At 50.4% G+C, this 8339-nt stretch overlaps 1 pseudogene; it reads right to left on the bottom strand.

The window, feature by feature from the left end:
• Positions 1 to 1575: 1575 nt before the first annotated feature.
• On the bottom strand, positions 1576 to 3411 carry LOC125916084 (zinc finger protein 304-like; annotated as a pseudogene).
• Between the last annotated feature and the right edge of the window lie 4928 nt (positions 3412 to 8339).

Below are 8339 nucleotides of genomic sequence, written 5' to 3'. Positions count from 1 at the left end.
CTGCAGTGAGATTGAGCCCCACATTTGGCTGTACACTGACAGCACAGAGCCTGCTTGGGATTCTCTCCCACTCTCTCTGCCCCTCCCCTGCTTGCATTTGTGCTGTCTCTCAAAATAAATAAAATAAAACTTAAACGAGAAAACACAAGGCAATTATTATACCCAGAAGGTCCAGGAGTGCCATACCTTGGGATGTGGGGAGCACTTAGGCAGACGTGCCACATGCCTGGGACCCTGCCATCCCTCATATGGTCAGCTCCAGGGAACTGGAGGATCCTAAGTGGAGTGGCAACAGCAGTACCGTTGCCCCTGCCACATGTTCTCAGGTAAACACTGCACCAAAAGCCTTCATGTCTTGGGGTCCTGGGGCTCCAGACAGCCTGGTTCATTTATTTTCTGATACTTGAAAGTATTGAACCAGGAGATATGCAGCCCATATATATCGGTTGCATATATACCTATAAGTTTTGTAAAGCAGCTTTCAACATTTATGAAATCAAAAGGCTTCACATAAACATATGGTTCCCTCACTCCTCTTGGAAAACCAGAAAATGGGGGCAAGCATATATTGATTCCATTATCTCTGACTCCTGTACCCGGGGACAGCCCTGCTTCAGTGGCAGCAAAAAATAGCAGATGATGAAGATCATGGACACTACACTCACCTGGAATATTGGCTGGGCTACAAAAGTCCTGAACTACAAGATCTCCCTTTTCTCAGGCCCAGAGTTCCTACCTGTGCAGTAAGGGCCTTGAAGTGACCAGTGCAGGAAGGCTACAGGAATCCACACCACCATTTGCTCAGGCAGTGAGCAACATACCACTGTTATGTCCTTTGTTCTAGAGGATAAGATGAGAATATGCAGGACTTCCTAAGACCTGCAGAGCAGAGTCTCTCCTATGGCCAAAGTCACTGTCAACAAACTTGGCAGACAATCCAAATCAGGTTTTTTTCAGTTGCTTTTTGTTTGTTTGTTTTCAAAGAGCTGTTGTTTCTTCATCTTTTGTGGTATAAATTCCACCATGGCTGATTGAACTCAACTAAATGTTGAGTTGAACACAACCAGTTCTTGTGAGTGGGTGTGATGTAGCCCAGGCATAGCACCAGCCATTATCTCCTCTGTTTGCCAGTGTCCCTGACCTCAAAACCAGTGTTTCTGTGCCTACTGAAACAGGTTCTACCTGCCTCCTGAAGATCTTACATGCAGCAATACCTACCTACAGATTTTGGACATCAGGGGCCTTACTCCTGGACAGTAGCCCCTCAATTCTACTGGAGAATGTGGGACATTCCCAGGAACAAGGTACCCAACCCCTGCTGCCCAGGAAGTACTGGCGAATGTCCAAAGCTCTGGGTCTTACAGGTTGTCCTGGCATCCAGGACACAAGATTTGACCCAGAGACTTTCAGCCTGTCCCGGAAGCCCTTGGGCCTAGACCGCAATCTATTCCTTGCCATCCCACTGTTCAAGTTGAGGCCTCCCAAAAGACCTTCTCCCTTTTTATCCTGTTAGAGCCCAATTCATTCTCCATTTCCCACACACACAATGGATGGAGTCCCAGTATTAAAGATGGCTTCAATAGTAAGGCCTTTATTACTACACACTCTGGAGGCAGGCAGTTCCAGGGTTGGGTGATTTGGATACTGGACAATTCCATTCCAGGCACCATCTGTAGACTCAACAATAGCCACAATAAAAGGGAAACTTCTTCTGCAAGTCCTCACACTCCAGGTCAGATCATCCTGGGGAGAACAAGGTCAGGACTATGCCTGTACTAGAGACAGGGCAAAGATGGAAAATGAGGCCACCCCCAGATAGCTTCCATCACTCATATCTCCCTCCAGGGAATGAGAGAGCACAAGATCAGCCTTCCCTGAGTACGTTGACATGATAGTTACACGCTGTGGGAAGATCTGCTGGCTGGCAGAAGTGAGATGGCATCTGGCAGTGACGTAATCTGGCAAAGCACCTGGACAGGTTAGAAAGTGTGGTGAAGCTCCTGAAAGCTTCCATGTATCTGGCAATCTCCTGGTAGGGGTATTAGGATATTCAAGTTTCAATTTTCGGCTTATGGCTTCTTTACAAAGGTTCCTTTCACAGAAGCTTTCTTAGGAGTGAATCCTTTTAAGGTGAGCAAGGTGAAAGCCCCAGCTAGTTAGTGGTTTTCCACATTTGCCACACTCCTAAGTGTTTTCTTTGGTGTGACCTTTCTGGTACTGAGTGAGGCTAGCGCTCTGGCTGAAGGCTTTCCTATGTCCACTGCACTCCAAAGGCTCTTTTCCAATATGACCCTTCTGGCGTTTAGAGAGGTTTGAGCTGTAGCGGAAAGCTTTTTCCGCATTTGTTACACTCGTAAGGCTTTTCTCCAGTGTGAACTCTCTGGTGCTGACTGAGGATGGAGCTTTCACTGAAAGCTTTCCCACACTGACTGCACTCATAAGGCCTTTTTCCAGTGTGAACTTTCTGGTGTTTAACAAGGTTAGAGCTATAGCTGAAGGCTTTTCCACATTCACTACACTTATAAGGCCTTTCTCTAGTGTGAACCTTCTCGTGCTGAATGAAGGCAGAGCTTTGACTGAAGGCTTTCCCACATTCCGAACACTCATAAGGCTTTTCTCCAGTGTGAATTCGCTGGTGTGGAACAAGGTTGGAGGGGCAACTGAAGGCTTTCCCACATTGGTTGCATTTATAAGGTCTTTCTCCAGTATGACTCCTTTGGTGCAGAATAAGTTTGGAGGTTTGCCGGAAAGCTTTTCCACATTCACTGCACTCAAAAGGCGTTTCTGTGTTGTGAACTTTCTGGTGCCGAACAAGATGAGAGCTGTTAACGAAGGCTTTCCCACATTCTTTGCACTCACAAGGCCTTTCCCCCGTGTGTATTTTCTCGTGCTCAACAAAATCGGCAACGCAGCTAAAGACTCGCCGGCACTGTCTACACTCCTAAGGTCTTTCTGTGTTGTGAACTTTCTGGTGCCGAAAAACATGGAAGCTGCGAGTGAAGGCCTTCCCGCGCTAGCCACATCCATAAGGCCGTTCTCCAGTGTGAACTCTCTGGTGCTGAACAAGTGAGTGTTTCCGGTGAAGGCTTTCCCACATTCACTGCAACTGTGATGCATTTTTCCAGTATGAACTTTCTGATGTGTCCTCAGTTTTAAAAGCTGGCCGAAGGCCTTCCCACATTCCTTACACACATGGGATGTTTCTCCATTGTGGTTTTTTTTGTGATGAACAAAGGTTGAGTCCTCTTTAGGGGCATTTCTTGTTGGCCATCTGAAGGGTCTTTCTTTGGAGTGAGTTATCAGGTGGTCAAGGAGCATAAAGGCCTTCAGAAAGGCTCCCCCACAGTTGCTGCACTTGAAGGGCTTCTGTGTGGCATGGACTGCCTGCTGCTGCTGGCAACTGGTGCTGGGTTAGAAGGCCTCCTTGCGTGCGGGGCTCCTGTTCAGCTTCCCCGTGGTGTGAGTGGTCTGATGCTGGAGGAGGTCCTGGCTGCACGTGAAGAGTTTTTCTTCACTGTGCTCCTTCTGGTGCTGGTGAGAGTTTGTACTGAGCCAGAAGCCTCTCCCACATGTCTCACATTTGTATGGCTTCTGCCTAGGGTGTATTGCCTGATGCTTAGCCAGGTATAATACGCCTTTCAAGACCAGGCCACACATGTCACAAGTGGGTGGAAGGCCACACATGTCGTTCTGGGTGGAAGGACCTGCCTTAGGGGTTCTGAACTGAAACACGCCTACAGAAACACACTGTTCAAGAGGGGCTTTTTCATTCCATACCAACAACCTGAAAGAGAAATGCTGGTGAAGTGTATGTAGGCTTTGTTGGGAGGGGGCAGCCCTTTTACAGATGTGGATCTGACAAACTCAGGAATGAGTCTGTAGGATCAAGTCAGGATGAGGTAGAGCTTGTGGTGCAGGACTGGGCCCAGGAGGGCCACCGAAGGTGAACACTCAACACATGAGAACACAGGGGTGGGGTTCAGGCTGGGAGGAGGGGCAGAGACCGCAACTCCTCAGCTTTCATCAGGACCCAATACAGACAGGCTCCAGATCTCTAGGAAAAGGGGACAGAGTGGTGAGCATAAGCCCAGGAAAATCCAGCTGCAACCAGGCATCTGCTGCTTAAAGTCTTTATGAGGATATGTGCACATCTCATAATACATTGACTGTGGGCTAATGTGGGACACCCCCGTAAAGGGGGGAGTGGAGGGGAATAAGGAAGACACAGAGCAGATCAGTGGAGTCATCCACCACCCAGGGCCCAGGGACAAAGTAGAAATGGCAAGACTGTGGTGTCTAAAATGAAGAAGGAAAGTGGAATAAGGTAGGGCTACTGGCTCCGGCAACAAACACTAGTGGATACAGGGCAGGTGCCGAGTATACCCCAATGTAACCTTTGCTCCAGCTCCCACTCACTAGAGCCAGACCCCGTCCCGGCCTCTCTTGCAGTGTATGGAGATATGTCCACCCTGTCAGGCTCTCAGGGTTCTTTGCCCTGTTCCAGGTGAGCAACCACATAGGACTTGGAAGTTGCAAGTCCTGGGAAAAAGATAAGGTCGGTAAGTAGCTGGCCCAGCTAAGAGCAGCCCACCCTGAGAATGACCAAAGGGAGATCATGTCATCTTTGCAACTGGGAAGAAAACTCAATGTTACAAAATAAGTCTCTCAGGAGCATCTCACAGTGGTTCCCATGAGTAATAACCATGTCAACTGTCTATAGGCCATGACATGGCCAGGCTTCCGGAAATGTCTGATATTAAAAAAAAGGGAAGGGGTGCCTGGGTGGCTCAGTCGGTTAAGCGTCTGACTTTGGCTCAGGTCATGATCTCACGGTCTGTGAGTTTGGCCCCGCGTTGGGCTCTGTGCTGACAGCTCAGAGCCTGGAGCCCGTTTCAGATTCTGTGTCTCCCTCTCTCTCTGCCTCTCCCCCGTTCATGCTCTGTCTCTCTCTGTCTCAAAAATAAATAAACGTTAAAAAAAATTTTTTTAATTAAATAAATAAAATAAAATAAAATAAAATAAAAATTTTTTAAAAAGGGAAGAGGGGGTGCCTGGGTGGCTCAGTTGGTTGAGTGTCTGACTCTTGATTTTGGCTCAGGTCATTATCTCTCAGTTTGTGAGATCAAGTCCCATGTCAGGCTGTACACTGACAGTGCGGAGCCTTCTTGGGATTCCGTCTCCCTCTCTCTCTGCCCCTCCCTTGAACGCACACTCTCTCTCTCTTTCAAAAATAAATAAATAAACTTAAAAAAATAAAAAGAGGGAAGAACCTGGGCACAGAAGTGCCACTGATCTGGACAAACTTGGGCAGCCAGCCAGACCCTCAGTCCTGAGCCTTTCTCCAGAAAGCTTCAGAAGCAGATATTGGGGCTCCTCAGGGAAAGGAGTAGGCTGTGCTCGTGACCCAGCTCCTCACACACAGCAGATAGTCCAGAGGAAGAAACAATACCCATGCTCAGCTGTGGGAAGACAGAGATGCTCCTGTTAGAAGGGGAAGGACAGAACCTAGAACAGGAAACTAGGAGGATGGGAGGGCCTTACCCAGTGAGGCCACAAGCACCAAGTTCTCAAGCATTACATCGCAGTACAGATGTCTCTGAGCTTCATCAAGGATCTCCCACTCCTCCCAGGAGAAGTACATGGCCACATCCTCAAAGGTCCCCTAGCCCTGCCATGATGAGGACGGCTAAGTCAACCAGACCAAAGGGCAGCAGAAAAACTAACAACAAAAACAAATACACAGGGGCGCCTGGGTGGCGCAGTCGGTTAAGCGTCCGACTTCAGCCAGGTCACGATCTCGCGGTCCGTGAGTTCGAGCCCCGCGTCAGGCTCTGGGCTGATGGCTCGGAGCCTGGAGCCTGTTTCCGATTCTGTGTCTCCCTCTCTCTCTGCCCCTCCCCCGTTCATGCTCTGTCTCTCTCTGTCCCAAAAATAAATAAAAAACGTTAAAAAAAAAATTTAAAAAAATAAATAAATAAATAAATAAATAATAAAAAAAACAACAAATACACAGACGAACCCATATAGGCCTAGGCCTGTGACCCCACATGCTGCCACCTTTCTGGTGTTTAGTCTCTGACCCCCAAATCACTCCTGCCAACACACTCCTAGGTCATCCTTCTCCCTAAGCTCCAATGCCATGGCTGCCACTGTCTCCTTGTATCCCACTGATTACGGTGTCCTTCACACAGTAGGCAGGCAGATAAGTTGCCACAAGCTCTGGGCCTAGTATGTGGGGCCCCACTGCCTCCTACTAGGCAATTCCCCTGGGTTCCCAGATCCTGCCTCCCAGAACAACCAAATGGGCTCATCTCCCATAGGTCCCCGCTACCAGGACTCCCAGTCCATGAACTCATACCCCCTCTGCATGTACACATCCATCTTTGTATCCCACATCTCCAGACCCCACCACCATCCCATGAGCCATCCATCCTCTCAGCCACACTACATATTACTCTGCAAATGGGTGTCCAGAATGCCTAACTTGGTAAAGTCAACCAGGATCACATCCTGAGCCAGACTTCCAAAAGTTCCAACTTCCGGAGGTAGCACCCAGCCTTTCCTTCAGTTTCTACCTTTAACTCTCAGCTACCCAGAGTGGGCCACACAGATCTCTGGGACCTCCAAGTCTCTGCCCTTTCTCCATGCTGTCCTCTCACCAACCACAGTATTCCTCTCTCCTCCTAATGCACATTCAAAGCCCAGCTCCACCACCTCCCACCCTAGGCCTGAAACATCCCCAGCTGACTGCCACTGAGCTAATCTGCCATCCTGAATGAAACCCTCAGGTCCCAAAGAGGGTGGCCAAGGAAGGTTGGTGAGCCCACAGAGAAGTGAATAAACATCAGCCCTGGTCCCACTATCATGCTACTTGCATCTCCAGTGTGCCTCAGCCTCTGTCCCAGGGACCTTGGTCACTATTTGGACCCTCCTCTCCCACACACACCTTCCCTCATGGCTGTTCCTCCCTTCATCTGACTTCGTGACATCCACCAACCCTGCCCAGGTACCCAGGCCAGCCACCCAGTCCTCAGCTGCCCCAGTAGGACATCCTTCACCATAAGCTAAAGATGCCCCCTCCCAAACCTGAAACAGCTCCACCTTAGTTCACAGGCTGACTGTTGACTGGATGTCTCCAAGCTGAATTCCTCGGCATAACTTAGACCTGCATGTCCAGCTGCCCTTTCAGTACCTCCACCTGGAAGTCTGCAAGGCATTGCCAGGGTCAAAATCTGCCTCTTGATCTTCCCTGAAACCTGCTCCGCCCAGCAACCTCCCCATCTCAGTCGATGCCCTTCAATTCCATCTTCTCATAGCTGAGGCCAAAATCCATGGCGATATCCCTGGATATCCACATCATAAAGTCCGGCTGACTTGAAAGATCCAAATCCAGCCACTTCTCCCAACTCCAGTCACCACTCAAGCCAAGACACCATCACTCACCTGATCCGGTAAAGGTGCATCCTTATGGGCCTCCCTTTCTGCCTCCTCACCTTCACTCCCTACCCCACGCCTGTTTTTCACTCTGCAGCCAAAGGGAGCCTATGAACACCTGAGTCCTATCACCTTCCTCCTCTACTCCAAACCTTCCATGACTCACACCACCCTCGGATTACAGACCAAGCTGCTCAGGCTACCGTGTCAGGCCTGACTCTTGTCCACCAGACACGAAGGAAACCTTTCACATCCTGGTCCCTAACCCTGAGACAGCTTTCCACACCATGTCCCATTGGATTCCAGAATTATGAAACTTTCCACATAACCCCTGGCCAGGACTCAGGACCTCGGGCTTGGGGTAATCCTAGGGTCCTAGCAGCAAAGGAAGAAAGGCGAAGGCGGAGGAGAAGAGTCCAGAAGACTCCCCTCTATCGTGGGCCCGTACTATGCGGATGCCGGTCCGGGTCCGCCAGCGCCGCCGCTGCCGCCATTGGACCCGGGCAGGCCCTGAGAGGTTGGCCGATCCCCACACCTCCACTGGGCCAGGTGCCCGCCCGTCGCAATCGGAGCCTCAGAGGGGACGAAACGCGGCAGCCGATCCCATCTTCCTTACTGTCTTCCACGCTGGGTCCCGAGGAGGCGCCTGGAAAGCAGCCCCCGCCCAGAGCTCAGGTCCCCGAGGGCGCTTTATAACGACCTGTCAAGAGCAAAATGAACGCCCACCACGGAGGCGCCGGAAGTCCCGTGAGCCGCAGGAAGTCGCTCTTCTTCTGTGATTGGCCCATAGCTCGCCGCCATTCCCCTTGGCCTTCTGGTTAGTGTAGTTTCAGCCTCGCATTGGCCTGGAGTGGGGCGCGGACAAATTCTCCGTGGGCAACGCCCAAGTGGCAGTGGAGGGGCAC

Source organism: Panthera uncia (genome assembly GCF_023721935.1).
Source record: "Panthera uncia isolate 11264 chromosome E2 unlocalized genomic scaffold, Puncia_PCG_1.0 HiC_scaffold_19, whole genome shotgun sequence".
In the NCBI taxonomy this organism is placed as follows: Eukaryota; Metazoa; Chordata; class Mammalia; order Carnivora; family Felidae; genus Panthera; species Panthera uncia.
Note: the sequence above shows the minus strand (reverse complement) of the source record. Positions and strands in the feature narration are given on the sequence as shown.